The sequence below is a fragment of the Capra hircus genome, chromosome 25 (genome assembly GCF_001704415.2).
Source record: "Capra hircus breed San Clemente chromosome 25, ASM170441v1, whole genome shotgun sequence".
Taxonomy (NCBI): Eukaryota; Metazoa; Chordata; class Mammalia; order Artiodactyla; family Bovidae; genus Capra; species Capra hircus.
In genome coordinates, this window is record NC_030832.1 from 32,494,338 (window position 1) to 32,503,060 (window position 8,723).

Genomic DNA, 8,723 nt, shown 5'->3' on the forward strand with positions numbered 1-8,723 from the left:
GAGATCCTGGGGGATCCGTCGCGGCCCGACTTAACCGCAGCCTTTCTCCGGTCTCCCGAAACCACCCTGAACTCACTTACCTTCCCCCACAGCGCACGTTTGCTGAGCACCTTCCCGCCCCTGGCAAGCCCTTTCATCTTACAAAGGCCCTTTGCTTTTTTGGCAATCAGAAGTAAAATGTTAGGGGTTGCCCGCTCTGCACGACTCCAGTGCTCTCCAGAGCACTCCAGTGCTCCCCCCCATCCACTGTCCCTGTCGCTTCTTACCTGGCCTGTCGCCGCTGCTCCCCCTTGCACTCCGCTCAGTCCGTGCTCCAGCTACAGAGAGCTCCCTGCTGTCTAACAGTGCAGCGTCCTCCCAGCGTCTTCTCAACCCCTCAGCCCATCACCACTCCACTAAAGTCAAGTGGTCCCACTTGTAATTTCTGAATCCCAGGGACGTCTCAGGCCTTACTTTGCACACGGTGCCTTGAATGCTCGTCCAAATACCCTGTTCTCCCTACTTGTGTCTAGCAAACTCCTGCTCATCTAAGATCCAGCGGGAGCACCTCCTTTGAAGTTCCATGAAGCCAAGAACCAGTTCACTCACATGGTCCTCACCAGTTTTGTCCTAGAGTTTAAGGTGCAGCCAGGAACAAGGGAGGCTCTTGTGAGCGACGTGGGAGTCTAGAGGCCTGGGTTCCTGTCCTGGCTCCACTACTGACTTGTCTGGTGACGTTGGGAAGCTGTGTCACCTCTAAAATGAGAAGGTTAAATCAATACATGAAACATTTTTTTTTTAAATAAATGTGATGTTTGAACATCATGGCCTGTGGGATCTCTTGCAGCCCTTTATGATCCATGATCCGAAATTAGTCCCAAATGCTGAGGGCAAATTATTTCTTTTTTTCCCCCTCCTCTTCCTCCCTTTTCTCAATTTTTTTTTTAATAAGCTTGAGACCTGTGGCACCTTTAATAATGTAAGAGCCAGTTATTTAACCAGCAAAAGTGAGGTTATTTAGGAATAGGAAGAGAAATCGCAAATCAGGGAGCGCAAGCTATGGTAGACCACAGGCAAATCCAGAGAACAAGGGGTTGCTTTTATAGGGAAGGGATTGCTTTTATAGGGAAAAGGGGATAGTTGGAAGGGGCTGTGATACCCAGAGTCCTTTGGAAGAAGCCAGGACTCCAAAGTATGGTGACTTCCCATTGGTGGGGTAGAGGCATCTTCCTGTCCCAGATGTAGGGTTTGTCTATTCCTGTTTGGAGTAACAAGATACATGGTGAGGCACACGAGCCCTCCCCTACAGGCCTGTCCCAACACCCAATTTTAGCTGTGTGTTAGTTGCTCAGTCGTGTCTGACTCTATGGGACCCCAAGGGCTGTAGCCCAACCAGGCTTCTCTGTCCATGAGATTCTCCAGGCAAGAATACTGGAATGGATTGCCATGCCCTCCTTCAGGAGATCTTCCCCACCCAGGGATCGAACCCTGGTCTCGTGCATTGCAGGCAGATTCTTTACCAGCTAATCTAGGGAAAGTGAAAGTCACTCAGTCATGTCCAACTCTTTGGGACCCCAGGGACCATACAGTCCATGGAATTCTCCAGACCAAAATACTGGAGTGGGTAGCCATTCCCTTCTCCAGGGCATCTTCCCGACCCAGGAATCGAACCAGGGTCTCCTGCATTGCAGGCAGATTCTTTACCAACTGATCTTGCTGCTACTGCTAAGTCACTTCGGTCGTGTCCGACTCTGTGTGACCCCATAGATGGCAGCCCACCAGGCTCCCCTGTCCCTGGGATTCTCCAGGCAAGAACACTGGAGTGGGTTGCCATTTCCTTCTTCAATGCATGAAAGCGAAAAGTGAAAGGGAAGTCTCTCAGTCGTGTCCGACTCTTCGCCGACCCCATGGACCGCAGCCTACCAGGCTCCTCTGTCCATAGGATTTTCCAGGCAAGAGTACTGGAGTGGGGTGCCATCGCCTTTTCCGAACTGATCTTGGGAGCACTTTAAAACTGGATTCCTTCCAAAAGTGGAATGGATTCAAGAAACTCAGCTAAAACTGAACAGGCCGGTAGGGGGAGCTCTCATACCCCGTCAAGCATCTTCAATTACTCCAAACAGGAGCAGACCAACACCCGCTCTGGAACCAGAGGGTGCCGCTGCTTTAGCAGCCCAACCAGTGATGACCACAACCAGCACCCAGCTACTGCAGCAGACGGTGGCCAGCAGCACAGAGCAGCCCCCTCAGGCAATGTCATAGCAAAATGCTGCCTATGAAGCACCTCCCCATGGAAGACTTTCATTGTCCCCCAACAAGAGAGAGGATTTCTGTAAAGTACCAGAGCGCACATCTCCTGTGGCCTTTGCCAGCACAGTGCTACAGTGACCCCTACCATTCAGTGAGCCACGGTTCAGTCTTTACCAGCGAAGTCTGGGTCTCAGCTCTGGGGGTGGCCTCTTTCTTTTGTTGTGCAGTTGCTCAGTCGTATCAGACTCTGTGACCCCGTGGACTCAGTATGCCAAGTTTCCCTGTCCTTCACAATATTCAGGGTACCCTATCTCAGCCCTAGGGTTGGGGACTGCCTCCCTGTGTCTACTATGCCTGTATTCTTTATAGAGTTATCTTTACTTCATGCTGGCCAAACCCTTGTTACCATTAATAATTCTTCATATTAAACCCCCTGTTCAAATCACAGGTGGTTTCTAGTCTCCTCATTCAACTTTGATCCACCAACTAACAAGCTCCTAATTTCATTAAACCCATTTCTAACACTCATTAAACTAATTAGCAAACCCTCTAGTGTTGATGGAAAGAGAGATGCCTGGCAGCTCCTGGGAGCTGGCTCTGGTGTGTGACTACTTCGATGAAATGCTACCTGACTACACACCAGGAGTGTGTTTGGGACCCCAACCCCCAACCCCAACACACCCAGGAGGGAGGGGTTGTCGGAGCTGAGTGAGGAGGTGACAGGTAAGAGATGAGGTTGAAAAGATGGAGGAAGAAGGATGGCAGACACTCTGGCCTCTTGGACATGGCAAAGTCTGGGGCTTTTACCTGGGTTTGTGACGCTATAGATGTGTACTGGAGCGGGTGCATCCACCGTGTCCTCAGTCTGACATCTCTGACATGGTGGGGTGAGCAGTTCCATGCAAGGTTTGGCTCTCTCCAAGCTACATGTCCTAAGTGCATGCCGGGCATTTTAAAATCTCTACCAAACACTCCAGAGATGCCTCAGACACAGAGAGGGGCTCACAGGCCCCCCCCCTACCCCGCCACACACACACACAGCCTGGAAGAGACAAGGAATTAACACCCTAAGGCAAACTTCAACCAATGGGCTTAGGAGCCCATGGATAAATGCTACCACTGAGGCCAATTCAGGGAGGCTGTCTGTGCACTTCTCAGGATCCTGGCAGATTCAGGAGCCCACGGACCACAGAGGCAGACTCAACAGTGCTCCTTACATCTGCCTTTCCTGCCTGACTCTCGCCACACCTCTCTGCTCTTCCCTGGGGAACACAGTTGGGACACACATTTCTAGCAGCTCACACTGGTTCCCTCACCCTGTCTTGACTTCAATTCAGTTCAGTCGCTCAGTCGTGTCCGACTCTTTGCGACCCCATGAATCACAGCACGCCAGGCCTCCCTGTCCATCACCAACTCCCGGAGTTTACCCAAACTCATGTCCATCGAATTGGTGATGCCATCCAGCCATCTCATCCTCTGTCGTCCCCTTCTCCTCCTGCCCCCAATCCCTCCCAGCATCAGGGTCTTTTCCAGTGAATCAACTCTTCGCATGAGGTGGCCAAAGTACTGGAGTTTCAGCTTCAACATCAGTCCTTCCAATGAACACCCAGGACTGATCTCCTTTAGGATGGACTGGTTGGCTGTCTTAACCTAGGCAGTATTAAATGAGAAGCCACACTGCACCCCAGTTGGAACTGTAGATCTGAGATCATGTTTGGCTCCTGCAAACACCAGATGGATAATGGCAGACAACTGTAAACTACTATGAACTTAGCCAGTTGCTTAATCCAATCATAGCTTTTGAGTCAGGGGTAGTATTTTACTAGAAAAGATCAACATGGTTTCTGGAACTTCCAGATGATACTGATCTGGTGAATAGGTTCTTTTCAATCCCAGTGGTAAAGAGGACCAAAGGCAGCTTGCCTCTGTATGGAAAGGATCCTACTACTCATTACTTCTCCCTGCCCTCACTCCTGAAACCTCCAAATCTAAGGCTCTGGGTACAAGACTTTGTGTCTATCTCTGCTTTTATTGATAAAGCTGAGACATATATTGATAAAGGAGAACTATGTAAAGATTATTGTATGCGGTTTCTCCGGAGAACCAAGAGGAGGAACAGGATTCCCACTATGTGCCATCTGCAAGCTGGAGACCCAGGAGACTGGGTGTAGTTGTAGACTACACTGCTGGTGCAGTTCCGGTGTAGTTCTGGTGTAGTTCCAGTCTGAGCCCAAAGGCCTGAGAACCAGAGTAGCAATGGCGGAGGTTCCAGATTGAGGGCAGGGGAAGATCAATGTCCCAGGTCAAACAGGCAGAGAGAAAGAAAAAGAACATTCACCCTTCTTTGCCTTTTTGTTCAACTGGGGCTGTCAGTGGGCTGGCTGAGGCCCACGCACGTGGGGGAGGGCCAGCTTCCGTACTCAGTCCACCCATACAAAAAGCTCATCTCTTCCAGAAACACCATCACAGGCACACTCAGAAATGTTTAACCACCTCTGAGCATCCTGTGGCCCAGCTCAGCTGACATATTAAATCAACCATCACAACTAGTAATATAGTTACGATATACTTGTATATGTATAAAATGCATATATAATTTTCAACTGTTCTTTCATAAGCAGGGCTGTCTTTTTATCTAGTGAATTTTTTGGTTTTAGATATCTGTTATTTTGCAAAACTGACAATGCTGACAATACTTGCCAGAGTTAAACAATCAATAGCCCTACATGGGTCTTCTGAATTTCCAGGACATTTTTCTTTTAAGGGATATCTGAAAGAACCATTGGTTTGAGATTTAGGAACAAAAGGGTGCCGTGTCATGCTCTGCAAGGTGAACCAGAGCCACTGGGTGGCAATGTTTGCCCGTTAATTTTCTGGCTCCCACTAAGGAAGACAGATTAAAACAGCCTAAAAGTTGAGTGTGACTCAAGGAGACCTGAATTTAGTCACACCTGGGCTTTTACATTTTGCTATCAACGCCTGGTTGGTTTTCTATACTGGCTTTATGCTGGCAAAGACTTACATTTTTGTCCAAATTGCTATTCCGAACAGACGGTCCTACAGCAAAATATCAGTTACCCCCAAATGTTAAAATGTCTGTGAATTGTTAGCCAAACTAAATCTCCCCACTCATAATGTCATCTTTCTGTAGACATTCTAATTTCTTTGTTACTTTGGGATAGCTGAAATTCTCCAGTTAGGGAAAGAGTGAACTTAATTAGTCGTATATATTTTTATTATTAACTTTGAATTACACAATTAATCTATGACTTTTACCTTTGTAGAAAAACAAATCAAACACTACACATGGCTAAGGCTAAAGACTCATTTAACCACAGCACCACATATATATGGTACTATGGAAAAATATTTTATTTTTGCTATGTGTGTGTTTTTTAAAAATTAGATAATATGTATTTCAACTTCATCTTCTCACTCAAAACTATACTGGAAATACTTTCACAACAATGTGTTTGGATTTACCCATTCTTCTCCACTCTTGGATATCAGTGTAAGTGAACTACATTTTATTTAACCATTCTTCTGATGGACATTCGAGTTGTTTCCAGTTTTTTCTATTATAGTGAATATTCTTGTATACGTTTCTTTTGCATTTATTTGAGGGTATCTCTTGGGTAGATGGGAAGCCCCAGTGGCTCAAGAGGTAAAGAAACCTGCAATGTAGGAGACAAGGGTTCCATCCGTGGGTTGGGAAGATCCCCTAGAGGAGGAAATGGCAACCTACTATAGTATCCTTGCCTGGAAAATTCCATGGACAGAGGAACCTGGTGGGCTACAGTCCATAGGGTGGCAAATAGTCGGACATGACTGAGCACGTACATGCAACCGCCCCAACCAGGGTAAATACTCAAAAACAAAACTGCTGGGTCACAGAAAATACTCATGTGGAAAATTTAATAAATGACTTCAATTTCCAAAAGTTGTGCTTCAATAGAATATGGGTAGATTCATTTTTCCATACACCCAATACCTGGATACAAACTTTTCAACTCTTTGTCAATCTAATACCTAAAGCACATTTCATTACTGATTCACTTTTTATTTCTGTAATCTCTAGAAGGTTTAAACATGCTTACTAGCATTTCATGTTTTCCTTTACTGAGAATTGTCTATTCACATTCTTGGCCACATTTCTATTGGGTTGTTTGTCTTACTAATTTATAGAAGTGACTGATATATTTTGCATAGAAATTGTTATGTGTTGAAATCTGTTGAAAATTTTTATTTTTTTAATTTATGGTGTCTTTTGTCCTATACAATTTTATTTTCTTATAGTTAGTTTTACTAAATTTATCGAGCTTTTGCTTTCTATGTCTTGTTTAGGAAAAGTACTACCCAAGAAAATAAGGATATTCTGTAATATTTGTAAAGCTCTTAATGTAACACTTGTATTTGGAGTTGATTTGTATGAGTGGTATGAGACCAGACTGTATAATTCTTCTTTCAAACAGATATCTCACTGCGCCTAAATTATTGGCTATTAACAGACTTTATCTGAAGATCTGAAATGCCATTTATAACATATGATAAATTTCCTTATACACTGGTCAATTTCTGAACTCAATTTTTGTTTCTACTGATTTATTCTCAACTAACATGACAACGTTTTACCTGCTACAGCTTTACAACATGCTCTTTTATTCAATCAAATCCCACTTCTTTGTTCTTTTACAAAATTGCCTTTGCTATTCATAACATTTACTCTCATATAAATTTTAAAATCATCTTGCCAAGTTGCATTAAAAAAAATCCCACTGGGATTTTTTTTATTGGAGTTGCATTAAATTAATGAGCTAATTTAGAGAAATTAACTAGAAGAAACGGCATTTTTACAATCTTGAGTCTTCCCATGTCACATAAATGTGGCATACTTTAATATTACCATTGGTTTCAGCCATCTGCTTGATGAATTCAGCTCACTACTTGGGGATAAATTCTTCTTTCAATTTTCTAAGAAAAGGGTACTTCCAACTTTTTAGGGCATTAGTCTTCAAATTATTTTGATTATGCATCCTTATGGGAAAAATTGGTAAGCATGAGAAAATATATACAAGTTATTTGCATATGAAAGTTATGATCAACCTAGACAGCATATTAAAAAGCAGAGACATTATTTTGTCAACAAAGGTCCATCTAGTCAAGGCTATGGTTTTTCCAATAGTCATGTATGGATGTGAGTTGGACTACAAAGAAAGCTGAACACTGAAGAATTGATGCTTTTGAGCTGTGGTGTTGGAGAAGACTCTTGAGAGTCCCTTAGACTGCAAGGAGATCCAACCAGTCCATCCTAAAGGAGATCAGTCCTGGGTGTTCATTGGAAGGACTGATGAAGCTGAAACTCCAATACTTTGGCTACCTAATGCAAAGAGCTGACTCATTTGAAAAGACCCTGATGCTGGGAAAGATTGAGGGCAGGAGGAGAAGGGGACAAGAGAAGATGAAATGGTTGGATGGCATCTCTGACTCAATGGAAATGGATTTGGATGGACTCCAGGAGTTGGTGATGGACAGGGAGGCCTCGTATGCTGCGTTATGGGGTCACAAAGAGTCGGACAGGACTGAGTGACTGAACTGAACTGATACTAATATGAAGTTTATGAAATATACAAGGAAATTATTTAAATAATGAGATAAAGATTAAACAAACAATAATTTAAAAACAAATGTCTTATTTATTTTAGCTAAATTTCCATTTCTTTTCTACATATTGTTGTTGAGTCGCTAAGTCATGCCTGACTATTGTGCCACCCCATGGACTATAGCCCGCCAGGCTCCTCTGTCCATGGAATTCTCCAAGCAAGGGTACTGGAACGGGTTGCCGTTTCCTTCTCCAGGGTATCTTCCCAATCCAGGGACTAAAACCACATCTCCTGCATTGCAGGCAGATTCTTTATCACTGAGCCACCAGGGAAGCCTGAAGCTCTTGATATACAGGTTAACAGGTTAAGTTTTAAATCAATCATTATTATTCACTAGCTTCAGATTTGAGATTTCACCTGCTCACCTCAACTCACAGGTAAATTTAAAAGCATTGCTCACCCTACTTTCCCCAATCATTTGCAGACAGAGAAGAATGGAAAAAAAAAATTGTTTTGCCTGCCATACACGTTGCAGGCTGAGGTAGAATAGGGTGGCACCAACTCTTACACCATAAATGTCATTTTGCTGGTCTATTTAATGCCACACTTTCCACATTTTGTGGAGGTTTTTTTGGTTTTTGTTTGTTTGTTTGTTTTGATGATTTTGCTATTTAAAATGGTCCTCAAACTGTAAGCATTGAAGACTGCAATGAGCGTTAGGTAGAAAACACTTTGTGTTAGCTAAGCTTCCTTCCTTCACGACACTGTTGGCCGTAAGTTCATGTCTTTAAACAGACACACACATAAAACAAAGTTACGTTTAATAGTGCCACAAAAATGTGAAGAGGCTGGCAGAACCCTGTTTGCTAAGGCTTTACAGGCCATGACTTCTGA